This window comes from Taeniopygia guttata, chromosome 15 (assembly GCF_048771995.1).
Source record: "Taeniopygia guttata chromosome 15, bTaeGut7.mat, whole genome shotgun sequence".
NCBI lineage: Eukaryota > Metazoa > Chordata > Aves > Passeriformes > Estrildidae > Taeniopygia > Taeniopygia guttata.
Genome location: NC_133040.1, coordinates 8,310,803 through 8,326,790, shown reverse-complemented (window position 1 = coordinate 8,326,790; position 15,988 = coordinate 8,310,803). Strand labels below are relative to the sequence as shown.

Below are 15,988 nucleotides of genomic sequence, written 5' to 3'. Positions count from 1 at the left end.
GCAGAGGAGGAAGAAGAGGAGGAAGAGGAGGGCAGAAGCCCTGTCTGCCCCAGTGCTGAAGATGTGAACAGTGAGTCAGCCCCTGCTCACAGAGGAGCTCAGGGAAGAGCTCAGGGCTGTGGGGCTCAAATGGAACCTCCTGTTGGAATCCTGGGTGCTGAGAATCTTAAACTTTCTGTGCTGAAAGGCACAGACTTGGAAGAAAGCACTGCATTTGACCTGAGGCTGTGGAGAAGACTTCCAAAATTGATTAATAGCACTGGGATTACGGGTGTGTAGTTGGTTAGAAATGTGTGATATTGCAGGGTGGAAAACTTAGAGTTTAGGTTTTTAGAATATAGTAAATAAATATGAAGGAAGATGGAGATTTTATTTTAAATATGAAGAAGGGTAATGGCAGGTTATTCTTTGTCACCTTCTTCATAGGTTTGGGTGATATTTTATAATTGGACAGAGAAATCCGCATTGCGGACTTCGAGGGATCAGTTATTGGGTTAAAAGGGAAAATAATCTAAGTGTCATTTCTTAATTGGATCCTTTAGTTTTAGTTCAGCCTTAAAAGACCTTAAAACTGTATATCTGGGGGCATTTTTGTGCTGTTTTCCTGCATGCAAGGTACAGGGAAGCCCTCAGGGAGAGGCCCAACGTGGGGCAAAGAAACCAATCCCCCTCTGTTCATTTGTTGGGTTTCTGGGTTAGGTGACAGGGGGAAGGTGACTCTGGTGGGTGTAAAGCAGCTCACAGGAGCAGAGGAAGGGACAAGGACATCTGTTGGGAAGGGTAATGGACTGTTGGGAGCATCATGTGGGGATCTGTGTGTAAAAGCTGCTGCTTTGCCTCAGATTAACTTCACTTGTGCTTGCAGAACTGAATTGAGCTGGGTTTTCTGCCTCATTTTGCCCTTGAAATGCTGATCCAGGGAGAAAATGTGCCTGCTCCACACCTTGGGCCATGCTCTGCTCCTGGAGGTTCCTCATTCATGCTCTTTCTGGGACCAGCTCTCCATCACCCCACAGGACCCTTTCACTTTTCACCTCTCTTTCCCTCCTTCTATTTGTTTTCAGAAAGGAGTATTCCAGTAATAGCTAAATCACACACCAGAGAAGTTTATCAGTAGTTTAGAAGAGATGTCAGTCACATATTTGCTAAAAAGTCAGTGAGGAGAAGTATATTAGCTCATGGATGAAAGTCTGTATTTTTTTCCCTTTGCTGCCTAGTTAGCTCTTAAATTTCCCTTAAAATTGACATGGAACAGCAGATACCCAGTTTCTTTCTTTTTTTTATCTCTTTCCCTTTATTATATATATATAGTAGATATTAAAATATGTAGTATTTATATAAAAATACATAGGTGATATTTATATAGAGATATAATTTATATAACAATACAATACATGAATATTAATATAATATATAAATATTAACATAATATATAATAACATAATGTATATGAAGAATAAGACCAAAATTATTATCTTATTCTAATCAAAGATCATTTTCCAAGGAAATGCTGCAGTTTTTTTTTATCATCTTATCATCTTATTCTAATCAAAGATCATTTTCCAAGGAAATGCTGCAATTTTATCCTAGGAGTGTAAGTCCAAAGACCAGCACAGAAGCAGAGGTAACAGAAAAAAATATATAGCATATTGGGGTTTTGTTGTTGGGTTTTTGTTTTTTTTTTAGCATGACAGTAGTATTTGCATTTAATTTTTCTGCTATGAACATTTGTACTTGTCACTATTTAACCAGATTATTAGCAATGAAAAATGTGAATAAAAAAGAAATATAGAAAGCAACCACACTGCAATTATCCCATTCTCTCTGTAATGATATGGCTTGAGGAGTTCCCCGTGCAGTGCTCATTTCACAAACTAATTATAGCAACTGCATTACAAACTGCACTGTTGGTATCTGCTGGAGCAGATGAGTGTAATTGTTCCATCCCGGAGCTGATCTGGGAGAGAGCTGCATTAGTGGGGGAGAGGAGCATCACACAGAGGCAGTGAGGGCTGCTCCTGTGGCAGATAATTTTCAAGAGTATTGTCATGACAACTGAGCCAAGGAATTCCTTTTCCTGCCTTTGTTGCAGCCGTTGTTAGGTGAGAATGGAACCGTGGCACTCAGTTTTCTGTTTAATTTCTGTCCCTGCTCCATTTCATGCCCTGCACTTGGTGCTGTAGTGTGAGCTCTTGGCATCTTCCTGTGTCTGAGCAGGTTCCTCCAAAGAGTTTGGAGGGAAGAATCAGCTTGCCTGTTGTTGTTTTATTTTTGATGGGTTTTTTTGCCTCCCCACAGAGGTGTCCTGGCACAGCTTTGGCTCAGCTGGGATGGGCAGGGCTGTGCTGAGGGTGGGCTGGAGCAGGGACAGGGACAAACACAGAGCCTGCCTGTCACTTACAGGGCCAGGGAAGCACCCTGGCACCTGTGCTAAGTAACCCTGTGGCTGGAAAGGAGATGTCCAGACTGATTTGAGAGCTGGGAAGGAAGGGCAAAGACACAGCTTTCATTTGAATAAATAAAACAACATGCCCGTGTCACCACTCTGCAGCATCATCCTTGTCCACAGGCAATCTGTGTGTCTCCTTTTTAAGGTGTTTGCTTATTTGTTTATTTAAATTTCATCTGAGGTTTCATTCTGCTCAGCTGGCAGGGCAGGGCAGGGCAGCCTTTGCTCCCCTGTGATCTTGCTGACGTGTGTTGGGCTGTTCTTGGCTCACAAGCATCCCAGTGACCACTGGAGCATCTGCTGTGCCAGTTGCACTGCCAGCTCTGCATGGCACTGAGATGGCTGCTGAGCTTCACTGTGCAGTAAAAAAGGGTCATTTACAGAAAGGGACTTTGCTTACAAAAGGAAAAAACAAGGTGGACATAGCAGTCATCACCCCAAATTCAGAATTCAGAAATCAGGAGCAGGAGATGTTTGCAGCTCATGTTGCTTTGGTGGCTGGGGAGGCACCTCTGCAGATCTCTGCTCCTCGCCGCTACATCAGGATCTTTTGTTCTCCAGGTGCCTTGAAGCTCTCCAGAATTTGTTTGCACTGAGCATTTTGCTCCAACCCTCAGAGGGATCAGGAGCTTTGAATGTCTGCAGGGGCCAACAGGGCTCCACACTGTACACGGCCTTGGAAAGGCAAGGAAAAATGAGGCAGAAAATGTCTTTCTTAGCCTGGAAAAAATGATTGGATGGCTGAAAGGGTAGAGCATGAGCTCAGGCACAAAGCAGGGGTAGGACAGAGAAGGAGCAGCCTGTGCCCTGGGGCTGCTGTTGGTTGGGTGATGTCCCTGGGAGCACGTTTGACCCAGCAGCCCTGAGCCAAACACCCCCAAAGGCACCACGACCTCCTCAGCTCTGGGGAAGGTTTGTCAGAGCTCATGTGTACAGCCAGATTAAGGGTAAATCTAAAGAAACAGGTGACAGAAGCACAGAGCTCCAGCTCCTGCCTTTGGTGGGCTGTTCTTCATGGTGTGCTGCTTTCATCCTGCTGTCACTGCTGTAAATAACCTCGAGCTCCTTCCAGGCTGTGCCTCACCTCTGGCAACGTCCTCCTGGGAAAATCCAGAAGCACTGCAGCTCCTCTTTCCATGAAATGTGTCCATGCTCCCAGTCTCATACACAATGGTCTAATTTTACTCTTTTAAAACTTATCTTCTTTGTTTTTAATATAAAAATTAACTTGCTGCTCATCTTTCATTTCCTTTTCATGCTCTGAGCAGTGAGTAATTAGAGCTGCATCACACTGGAGAAATTGCAACAATATGATGTTTCTACAGTTAAATCTGCATAAGTATAATATCTTTGAAAAATAACAAGCTGCTCTAAGGGAAATTAATTATCCCATTGGGACGGTCATTATTCTGAAACAAAAGCTCTCAGTTTTCTTTGCCCACTTTCCTTTTGGGCATTTCTTTCATTTTAAGTTCTGGCCACATATTCCATCCCTTTTCACTGTGGCTGGAACATAAATAACAACATGTTTAAAGCAGTGTAAAGTCTGTCTTGGAACCTATTACAGGTATCACAAGAATATTAAGCGACTTTAAAGTTAAGTCAAAGTGCATTTTGCAAATCTGTATTGGTGGCTATATATCATTACTGTTCATCAAGCCAGTTCAGCTTCATTTTCCTTGGCTATTTTTTTTGTGAGTTGCTGCTTCTTTGAGGAACAAGACTCCATTTATCATAATAAGCATTTATTATCATCATATTGTCTACCCAGGCACAAGCATTGTATTTAAGAGAGAATTTTTTTTTCCAAAGGGGATGGTACTGCTGTACATGGTGTATCCCTGTATTTGAGAATCCCCCTCTCCCCAACACCCAAAACCTATTATCAAATCTTGCATGTGACTGCAATAGCTTTTGCAGTCAAGGTGAATTATAAGGATTCTTGCTGAATCCCTGACAGATACAAATACCTTGTTATCCTTGGCTTTCCTGCTGAACCTAATCAAAGATATTGTTTATTAAAATCCTATTGTCTCCGCAGTGAGGAACAAGGACAAGTTGCTCTGGAGTGATGTAATACTTCCAGCAGTTCTGTGTAAAGATTTATTATGGCCAGGAGAAAGAGCAAACACAAAATGCCTGAGTCATTACTTTTAATTTGCCACTTCTTTAAAAATATGTATACACAAAGCTAAAACCTTCCCTACAGTTCAGTGTGATCTCCTATCAGCCAGGGGAACAGGCCAAAGCACAAACCCTCACCCTTTCCTTCAAACAGAGGGAGGACATGAAGATTTAGCCTTGGATTTGAAAGCAGAGCACCATGCTTCTTCTTAGACTGGTGGTTTTTAGAGTTTTGAGACTTTATTAAAAAAAAAAAAAGATCAGTTTTAATCATTCAAACTACCAGTTCAAACTATCCAGGTGTGCCTGTGATTCTCTCTGAGGTGATCCATGCTCCTACAGAAGGGCTCAGCCCTGCAGTCAGCTCCTTGCCCCACACCCTTTGTGCAGGGCCACAGATACTGAAGTCATTAAAAGTAAAAAACTCATTTTTTCCCAACTAATGAGCTTTTCTTCATGATTCAGTTTTATTAAGGTTTCTGGGGCCGCATCGTAAGTAAAGCACAAAGATAAATGAGTGAGCACAATTAATAAATGCTCACAATTAATTCAGCTCTCTGAGCTTTTAAACTGCTTATCTAATCATATGTAATCTTTATTCCCAGTGTTAGAACTACCACATCACAACAGTTGTAATCAATTAGGAAAATGGCTTTGATGGTTTAAAGAAGGTAAAAGGCAAGGTGTGCTTTTCCAAACTGCCCGTGCTCAGGTGAAGGGAACTCTGCCTTGGCAGCATCTAAATCTGAAAGTGACCCATGAAGGGAAGCTGCTGCCTTCCCTCCCCTGTGATATGGGAGCCCAAGTACAGGAGAGAGATGGGAGAAGAGAGCACATCACACTATTCCACAAGAATCCAGTGGGATTTCACTGCCTTCCATGGCTGCCTTTTCTGCAGCCTGTTAAAGCACAGCAGGCAGACTCACAACCCAAAATCTTCTTACCCTTCATTATCCCACAAGTCCAAGTTGGAACAGCTTCTTATTATGTGAAAGGAGTTTTCTTCTGACATTTTAATATTTCCAACCACTGTTTCCAGCTCCTTTCTTTCTCATTGCTAAAGCCATGAAATTTACACTAAAGAAAAAAAAAAACAACTTTGTAATCAGACATGTCCTGGCAGGTTTGGTCACACACCCTACACTCTGCTGAGTGCCAGGGCAGGACAATACTGATCTGTATTGAGCTGAAGGAAATTCCAAGCCTCCTCTCACATCAGGAGCCCAGTGATCCTGGCTCTGGCTGCACCCAGGGCACCCAACCATTCCTGGTGCTGCCTCTTGACTTTGAGCCTGAAGTTCCCTCTCTTCACTGACTTTTAATTTGCACATAACTCTTGTGGTGAGATGCTTCTGGTTTAGGTTTCATGTGTCTGCTTATTGGATTTGACAGTGTTTCCCCAGCTAATTTTCACCAGCAAGCTGTACAGGGCTGGCTTCTGCTTGACTCATTCCCAGCTGCCAATCCCCTACTCCAGGCCTGCACTGAGAGTAAAAATGAAAGCAACACCCCAAAGTCCACTTTGCCTTCCTGCCTTCTCTGCCTTCCAGCAGCCACTTCTTCATTTAACAACTCACAGGTTTCTCTGAGCACGTGGATTTTTATTTGCCCCAGGCTTTCAGCTGCAAGAGAAGCTCTCTTTTTGTGTTGGAAAAACAAAAAGACTGGTTTAATTATAAAAAACACCAATGTAACAAGGACCACACTCTCTGTCCCAAGGTGCTTCTCTCCTTCCCCATGGGTGAGGGGTCTGGAGCTGTCACAGGTGGCTGACCAGTGATGCTCTGCCTGGCCTCTCCCTCAATCCTCCTAAAGGCTGAAATTTTACATGGCCTTCCAAGTGAAAGAAAAGGAAAGTTGTTGCTTTGATTATGTTTTATCTTTTTGTCCCGAAAAGTTGCTTTGAAAGCAGGTTGCACAGCTGATCTATGGACACCTTTCTCCTGTAATTCTGCTGTGACCTTTTCACCATCCTTCTACAAGTAACTGGAAAAAAAAAAAAAAAAAAAAAAAAAAAAAAAAAAAAAAAGAAGAAGAAAAAGCCCCCAAAGCCAAACCAAAGGGTTATAAACAGATATTTTTTTTCTTCTGCCTTCAGAGAGTGTGGGGTTTTTTTTCCCCTCACAAAACATAGTCTTGCTTTACAGGCTTCAAATCTGAAGAAATCAGATCAAATGGTCAGAGCCATGGCAGCAGAAAGCTTTGGACTGAGCACCAGAGAGGTGCAGTCTCAAACCAGTTTGCACTAATGAGCAATACATTTTTTACCTGTGGAAAAGGTCACACTTGAATTTCTATTTGGTGTTAATATCCCCTGGAGAAGTGACAGATATCTGTTGGGACAGGATTTGAAGGGAGAATATGACTATGAAGAGGAAAAATTAAAAAAAAAAAAACCCAAACAATCCAAGCCTGAAAATGAAGTGGAATTTTTGGCCAAATAGAAATGCTTTAAAATCTTCACTGCTGATGAAATTTTGACCGCAAGCTTACAAGGGGTTTAAGGACACTTTCCAAATATTACTGAACTATATAATATCTTTTTGGTCAGATCTGGAGGCTTTGAAATCCCTTGGAAAAAGAGATCTTCTGAATGGTATTTAATTCTCCTAAAAAATGAAAAAGCTGTATAATGAAAGCTTCCTAATATCACCTGCTTTTCTAAGAGCACTTTTTTCCCCTTCACAGGGGGTATTTTCACATGCCATGTAAAAGCACTCCAGTTCCAAGATTTTTATATTTTTGCAGAAACACAAATCTGACCTGTATTCCATGCTTTCTAAGAGTTCACTGTCCCAAATCTATTATGTGCCTCTAAGCCAAGCTCCAAGCTCTGGAGATGACACAGTCACTGGTATGGATAATTTGGCTCCTAAATATTTGCTTTGTGCCTTGACAAAACATCTTTGAGCGGTTTCTTAAATGTCATTCCTTGCAGTACACAGAGCAGGCAATAAACAATAAAATTATCCACCTTGAAGAAACCATCTGCAGTCTTTAGGGACATCACCAGGTTTTTTGTTGCTTTGAATGGTCCTCTGGGATGCTGTAAGTGTCATTTCAACGCTGTGTTTCCCATCATCTCCGTGCCAGCTTCATTTTGCTTCAGAAACAAAAGTGACGATGGGCAAATTAAGAAGAAATTCCACTCTCTATTAGTTCCTATATTTCATTTATTTTTTTGTAACTGCTTAATATAACTCTTGGCATTTGGAATTCTTATTTGGAGGCTGCTTTTCTGAGAGAGCAAAGGCTGAGAGCTGCATTTGGAATGGGCTGGGAGAAATAATGTGTTTTTTTTTTTAAATAAGGCTCCATTGTTTTAAATGCTGTATTTTTCAGGATGTGCCAGCTTCCTCCTAATGAAAGCCTTCAAGAGCCATCACTGATGCAATGGTGTCTGCCTTGCAGGGTTCAACCTTAGTTAAAAGGTTGTGAGGTTTATTTCTAGAGGCCAAATTTACTGTATAAAATCTTTCCAAAAGCCAGCTAGCTAATGTAATGAAAAAGCAATCAAACTCTAAGAAAGAGCCATTGCAACAGAGACAACCCACCATTATTAATCCAGCTAAAACCAAAGGCTAAGGTCTGTCAGCCTTAAAAATGAAATTAATTCCTTTTTAGCTCTACAACCTTTTATTATTTTCACTAATCGATGAGTTATAAAAATATAAAGAAGAGATTTCAAGCTAAACCAGGGCTTCTTCTAAAATGAAATTAAATAAAAGAACAGTAGAACCAGCCCAAGGTTGGAGTGGCACTGGTTTTACTGTTGTGCTTTCTGATTTCAGAGCACCCTGTGATGGGATTATTTCTCCATGCCTCACGATCCATCCATTATAGTGCCCAGATTGTAGACTTCATGTCACAGTCAACAATAAAAAACACCCTTGGCAACCTCCATTACATCCTGCAGTTAATTTGTGTTCTCACAAAGTGCTTATATTTACTATGAGTGATAATCATAAATATGCATGAGACCTTAAGTGAGGGAGAATGTGCTTAGGAGCTAATACAGCAGGAGGTTTGCCTAGAAGAGATGTCAAAATCAGTTCACTTTTGTTATATATGAGTAATTTAATTTCCTCTACAGTGTTATTAGGGCAAGAATGAAGTAACATTCTTTGGTGTAATTGAAGCAAATCCTGGCAAGACAAGAGGATAACAAAGCTTTTCCATCTCGTCATGTCAAACTCTTACCTTCTATTCAGAGCACACAGACAGGTCCTTTGTGCTGAATTAAATTATCCTGTTGAGTTTATTAACTTGTGATGTCCCATGACCTTCAGCATATTTACTGCTGGATCTTTAAAACTGTCTTTAATTTACTCCTTCACAACCAACCTCGTTTTTGTGTCAGATCAGAAACACTGGTGGCATTCAATCCTTAGTCAGCTCTTGATTTTCAGCAGCAGCATCCCTCATTGAACCCGAAAACATGGAGCATTTCCAGCGCTCCCAGACAGGTTATAAACCCCTCAGCCAAGGATTCCTGGGCTGGGGAGGAGATGTGGGAAGCTGGTTCCATCCTTTCCTCACATTTCCTGTAGCAGGGTGATGCTCAAAGGCATCGTGGCTGTAGCCCAGGGAGACCAAAGCCACTGAGAGCTGTGGGTCAAATCTGCTGCTGGTGCCCCTCAGGAAGGGTGATTTCAGTCAAATTTAATTGATTTCAAGTTGTCATATTCTCCAAAGGATAAACTGGAGCTTTTTCAAAAGAACACATGGATCGCAGGAAAATCAGTTATCTGTAGGTGAGCCAGGCCATGTGGCTGAACCCCTCCAACCCAGAATTTCCATCCCTGCACTGCAACTCAGAGCAAATCCTCTGACTCCAGAGCTTGGTGGCCAAGTACCAGGGCTTGGGTTTCACAGCCCTGCACTGCAGGCGCTGACTGATGGCCACTCAACAAGATCTGCCTTTGATATTTATTTGGTACCAAAATCTCAGGCAGTGCTGATCCAGCCTGGCAAAGGCACATCTCACTCTTGCTGAGTGAAACTTGCCTCTCCTGCTGCTCCATCCCTCTTACCTCATCTGTAAGACAGGAATAAATGCTATTTATGCAGCTGAGAGCATCAGAGGTGAGGCACTGTGCATGTGGCTGTGTTATTAGCTCTATTCATACAGGGAAAAGTAAAATGACAACACATAAGCAATTTGCAACACCTCCTTTTAGCACTGTTCAGCCTGGGAAGGTCATTATGCACAGTTGCTGGAGAGAGAGAAAAGTCCCCAGCTCAGAGCAGAGCTTTCCTGAAGGAGGAATATTCCATACACCAGGCTCAGGCAAGCTTCAGCTCACACATCAGCTTATCTTGGCCATGCACAAGTTACCCTTTCTTCACACGACATTTAAAACTCTTCAACTTGTACATTCCTGAATATGTGAGATAAAAACAAGTCATTGCAGGATGAACCTTGGCTCCCTAAACCTCCCCAAACAGGAATGGAATGGATAGAAGCAAAAAGAAGGAGATATTTCCCAGGTGTATTGGGTGGAGCCACATATTTGTTGCAGATGCTGTATGTCTCATTTATCACATTGTTCTACTCTTGGCTTGTTTTTAATTGTTCTCTTGAAATATTATTGCTGAATAATTGCTGAATAACCTGAATTGTGAGACTGTTTAATTGAGAAAGGTGGTAAATGACAGTCGTTTCTGGAAGAGAGTAATAGATAAATAGCAGCAAAAATAAAACAAAATTGAATATCAGCAAGTAAAATGAGGTTTTCTGAAATTTCTTACAGTGATAAATCAATGACAAACTCCTTCACATCCAAAGAAGGGTAAATCATAGAAATTAGGAGTAGCCTGTTACCTTTTCTTGGACTTAATGGATGATCTAACTTTAGGTATTAGACATTTTCCAGGTGTTCAGGATAATTCAATCCTTTAACCTTTGGACAGAGACAGTTTGCTGTCCCCTCACCCTCAGCACAGAGATAGGGATCACTGCCCTAGAGGGTATTGAAATGAGCCAGGGAGCTCATCCCACATTTGGCAAAGGAGAGTCAGGAGGTGCCTGCAGCCACCTGGGTCCATCAATAATGTCTCAGTTTAAAACATACTCCTTGGTGAGCTAAAAAAACCCAAAAATTAATTCTACCCTGTTTGCTGTGCCCTACATCAGTGCCAAAACTGCTGTGTCCTCACTGTGCTCCACATATCCAACCTGAAACACACCTCCAGGGAAATGGAGTTGTGTTTAGAACACAGCCAGAGCTTCTTGGTGGGCTTAATCGAGATGGGAGGAGCACTTCATTATGTGCCTATAAATTGATGCAGTGATTCTGAGCTTTTTAAGGCTAGAAGAAAATATAATCATCTAATCAGAGCTTCTGGATCACATGAGATCACCCACAGGTCAGGGGTGCTGTCTGATGTTGGAGGAGTGTAGCAAAGGCTCCATCTGTGACTTTACCCCACTCCAGACCACTTTGGTGGAACTGAAATGGAAGCCCTTGAACTCTGTCAGATGTGAAATAGAAAACTGTCTTCTGGCTGGTGTAGGCAAAACTGCATTAAGCTAAGCTACAGATGAAATTATTGTTATATTCATTGTGAGGGCTGCTATGACAACAGATGAATGCTGCAGGTAATTTAATTACATTTCTGTCAGCCCCTGTGCCTTTCAGGAGACAATGCAAAAGTCAGCAGCGTTTTCTTTTAATATTGCAGGTGGCACAGAAAATGCCAAATTCTCCTCCAGAGGGCCTAATGAGAGCATTTCACTTGAGTCACAAAATATTATTTAGGCATCTTGAAGGATCACTCACAGTTTTTTCCCAGCATTTCTGACTCCATGAGCTTCACTCTGCTCACAGGGCTGTACCAACACCTAGAGCTGAATTCTGACACAAGCTCTCTGCACACCCGCTCACCCCACCAGAAAACCAGATTTGTGCACCCTGAGGTGACCCCCCATACCCCCTTCCTGCTTCTCTGCCTTTCCTGGGTGTTTTTGGGAACCACCACTCACTTGGCTGCAGTAATGGGAAAGAGCATCAAGGGATGGAGGTGAGAAAATTCCCTTTTTCCTCTGATCATGAGCTGTGCAGCAGAGAGAGGGAAACAACTGCTTTAAAGACAAGGTATTGACTTACAGAGCAGAGGGAAGTTAATAGATATTGACTCCCACTTGTTTCAAGTAGGTCACACAGTACAGGATTGTGTTGCACGGCCTCTGAGGGTTGAGGGTAGGGAATTCTTGCCACAAGGAGCAAAGTTTTAAATATTGTTGTGTGTGTGTCATTCCCTCACACTGAGGGACAGCATTTTCCTATGCAAAAGTCCTATTTTCTGTAGAGCTGGGTGAAAACCTGCTCTGATGGACTGCATTGACTTCAGTGGGTGCTGTGGGAGCTCAGCATGACTGCAGAAGTGATCTGTGTCTTACCAAGGCTGGACCCAATATCATTCAAATAATCTTATAATTTGCATTATATTAAAGTAGGAGCATAGCAATTATCTATTGTTTATCTGAGGAAACCATCTGAGGAGCAATTCTGCCATACCGGGGTATAAACTCAGTTGCCATGTAATTAAGCCATGGCTACAGAAGCACTGAACAAATGTGCAACAAGATTCAGATAATACCTTAATGTGATAAGAAATACCCAGGCATTTAGCTGGCATTGAGGAAATTAGCCACACCAAATTAGATATCAATGAACTCATTTGCTACCATGTCAGTTACCATTCTGAGCATAAATTGAAACCTAATCAATTATTTCTACAGAGCTCTTGCATAAACTCAGATTAGGAATTGAAAAATTACTGTTATTTTATAATTTTATAAATATTGTTCTATAAGTATGTGTTATATGACACTGACAAAGATGGTGTGACATCACTGCCTTGTCCCCTGTACTTCCATGGAATGAATAAAGAAAGATGAAATAACAGCAAGACAGAGTTTAAAGTCAACACTGAAGGTAGTTGACAAAACACTGAAGTCTTGGGACACCAAGCCTTTTTCTCATCTCCTGAACATCTTTGTGCCTTGATTTCTCCTTTGGCATGTGGAGGTTATGATCTTTCCATTGTAAGGAGCTCTGAAATGCCTCCTGATGGAAAACTCTACCAAATGACAAGGATGCACCCAAAGCTGCCCACAGCCTTTCCTCATCACCTTCCTCTCAACATACTCAAGGAAGAATTTCTTGGGAATTCTAATAAAAGCTGGTGCCTCCATCCTGAGGCAAAGAGGAGACTCTCCTAAGGGACACACTCCAGGACCATAAGCTCAATTCCACGTGTGTTGCAGTCCTTTACACTTAAACTTACACTTAGAAGCATCTAACCCACTAGATTTTTCCATATGCATCTTCCCCCAAACACAGCATGCTCCATGTCCATATGATTATCTCCTGGCATGCCTACAAGATCAGGACCCATTTCCAGACAAGTGTCTCAAAAAATGCAAAAATTGCCCTTTAGCATCCTACCACCACCTCCCTCTCTCTGTGAGGCACAGCCTCTCACTCTGACTGTCAGTTTTTACATGATTATTCATAGTGCCTTGATTCATCCTTCAGATATAACTGTCTGGCATCTTCCAACCACCAATTTCTCTCAGGGTCTGTCTTTTTCTCCGATGAAAAGGAAATATTTTGGTATGTGCATCCAGCCTTGCTGCTCAGACAGTTTAATGAATACATCAATAAAGCACGGACCAGAGAAGGAGAGGGAGGTGCACAGTCATTAGGATCCATCATTAGCATTTTGCACACCACCACAAGCTTTTGTGCATGAGCAATTAATACAGCAATAAATACCACAATGAGCTGCAGAAACCTCATTGAGACTGGGAAGTGTAAACAGTGCCCTCCACTTAAAATAATTGTGAGAAGCATTTAAGAACCTTCACATAATGGAATGGCTGAAGCTTCTGCTGAAGGCACAAAAATCCACCACCAGATATGATGGAGAAACCTTCCACCATCTTAAAAAGAAGCCATCTTAGGGATTCAGAATAAATGCTGGCCACATATCAGCTACTGAATCAAATATCTGGAATATCCTTCCAGATCTCCATAAGATACCAGCCCACCTAAGTGTAAACATCAGTTTTAGAAAAGTGTAAACAGGGAGTTTACGCCAGTCATTTTATCCCCAGACATGATCTACAGCATCAATTGGTTTATTCTGGCTGCATGAAAAAGGACAGGTGATACCTGATATGTTGGTACACCAAGAATTTTTGAACACTCTGGAACAATGGGTTCAAGAGTTTTTGCAAGAAAAATGTTTCTGTCTGGATTTTTGACTTGGCATTACAAACGCTATTGCTGGATTTACTGTCCTGTAAGGCCCTGGCTGGAGATAAGTATGAAAGTAATATGGGAATGTTCTGTATGGCCGGAGACAAGGCCTGGCTCTGCAAGATCTGTCCCACATGGAGTCAGAATCCTTGCACTCATTTCAAACCTTTGCCTTTGGTACAATTTTTAACCCATCCATCTAAAATACCTCACAAGGTTAAGTTTGCCCAAGGAAAGCACAGGCAGAAAGAATCCTCTCCCACAGTTTGCTTGTACACACCAGTTACCAGCAACTTTGTAAATGACACATTGCCCATGCAAATTAATTCAGCTTAGAGAAACGAGTCTTGATGATTATAAAATGCTGCAATCACAGTATTGCTTCCGGCCAGCTGAGAGTAAATTCATCAAGCATTTGTTATTTAAAGCTGCTGTGGTGATAAATGCTTGCCTTCATTTATGATTGTACACCAAGACAGAGAGAAAATGGAATACATAAAAATGACTGCATGATGGGAATCCCAACAGAAACCACCCGAAACAAAGGCGGGGAGATGGAATCTCTCTCACCAGCGACGCTGATATCGAGCCACTCATCCTCCTGTAACGAGGTTCTGCTGGAACAAAAGCAGCAGCAAACACCAGTTGTGCTCAGACAGAAGTACTGAGTGTGCTCTTGTTGGCTGTGTCTGATAAAAGCCTTATCATGCCAAGGTCAAGGACAGGGGTGCAGTGGGGTCTCTCCTGCCCAGCACTGCTCACATAGCAGCTGTTACAATTATGGATGTTCCCTCCATGTGTGCAGAGCATATAAAGAGGAGGATAAACTCCTCTGAGTTTTTGATAACAGCCCTGCTGCTGCTGTGGACCTTTGCTCTGTATATGACATTACAATAAAAACAAAAGGAAAATGAATCCAACAGTAAATACCCACAATTACACTGCACTAATTGTTTTAATGGGTTTATGTGGAGTCAACGTTTCAGGCAGTGCTGCCCATACAGAGCAAGTAATTAACTCCACTGGTATTCAGAGTAATGGCAATTAAATACAATGAGCTGTTCTACTAATGAATGTGGTGAGAGCAGTGCAAGGCAGGGGGAGTTAGCTGTAACTTTTAATTCGATGAGCTCTGCCCAGCTGCCTCCTGGCAAGTAGCTGATGGCAAGTCGATCAAGCTGACGATCATGGCCAGTCCCAAGAGCATCTGAGGGTGGGGGGATTCCAGGAGATGGCCAGTGGCTGTTTTTCCACATTTGCTATCAGGGCTGACTTTGTCCTGTGGCAGCCACAGGGTATCTCACCAGGAGGATGCTGGCAGCAGCAGCACTGACCTGTGGCTGCTTGGCTTTGTAGAGTCTTTCCAATATACGAGACAGGAAACGTCCTTGTGCAGCGTGGGGATGTTCAGCATCCTCCAACAGGTCCCCTGGGCAATGCTCTCTAAATTCCACCTGTGCTGTCCCTGGGCAGGGAGAAAATGCTCCTCTGGAGTGGGCTGGCACATCAGAGTCCTGGTCCCAGGTGGAGTGAAAAAAGAAGATCTAAGGACAAGAGGAAGCAGAAAACCCTTGGGCATAAACCTCTTGACGAGCTGTGTTTGCCAAACCACTGTTGTCATTTATCCTAGGATAACATCTTAGAAAAAGGAGCTGAGTTCCCATCTACGGCTCTATAAGGAAATTATAAAGCAGCTATCTACTTTTTCATTAAAATTAAATAATTGAATCTGTCCAGATTCATGTACTTTCCCCCCATGAGATATCCAGGAGAATTAAGTTTCAATTGACTTTCCAGACCTTGGTTATCATAGGAAGCTTTTAAAAAATCGGGACATTTGGCAATTTGAAATTCAAATAGGTTTCAGTCAATATGTTTACTATTGCTAGACAGGCATCTTTGTCCCCTGGGTGTTTAATGCCTCAATAAGTAATTGGTCCTTTCATCTTTTATAGGCACAGAGTGAAGAGTTTATGGCTCATACAGTGAATTGTCAATACAAAGGATCTTTGCACCAGTTTTAAATAACCCAGCTCCCAGCTCCATTAAATCCTGTTTAAAATTCCCCCCTCCCTCCACATACCCACTACTAGCCTTGAAGCACTTCTTCCCTCCCCTGATTTTCAGTGGCATCCTTAAAGTAGCT

The 15,988-nt window shown here is 42.2% G+C and overlaps 2 long non-coding RNA genes across 3 annotated transcripts in view; one reads left to right on the top strand and one right to left on the bottom strand.

Moving 5' to 3' along the window:
• Positions 1 to 15,988, top strand: part of LOC140685147 (uncharacterized) — a 42,327-nt gene that overhangs the window by 7,924 nt on the left and 18,415 nt on the right. The window lies entirely within an intron of this gene.
• LOC140685148 (uncharacterized) overlaps positions 417 to 15,988 on the bottom strand; it is a 58,873-nt gene continuing 43,301 nt past the window's right edge. For both annotated transcript variants that reach the window (XR_012058406.1, XR_012058407.1), the window contains exon 3: positions 417 to 15,386. This is a non-coding gene — a long non-coding RNA (uncharacterized lncRNA). The remainder of the gene's footprint in view (positions 15,387 to 15,988) is intronic.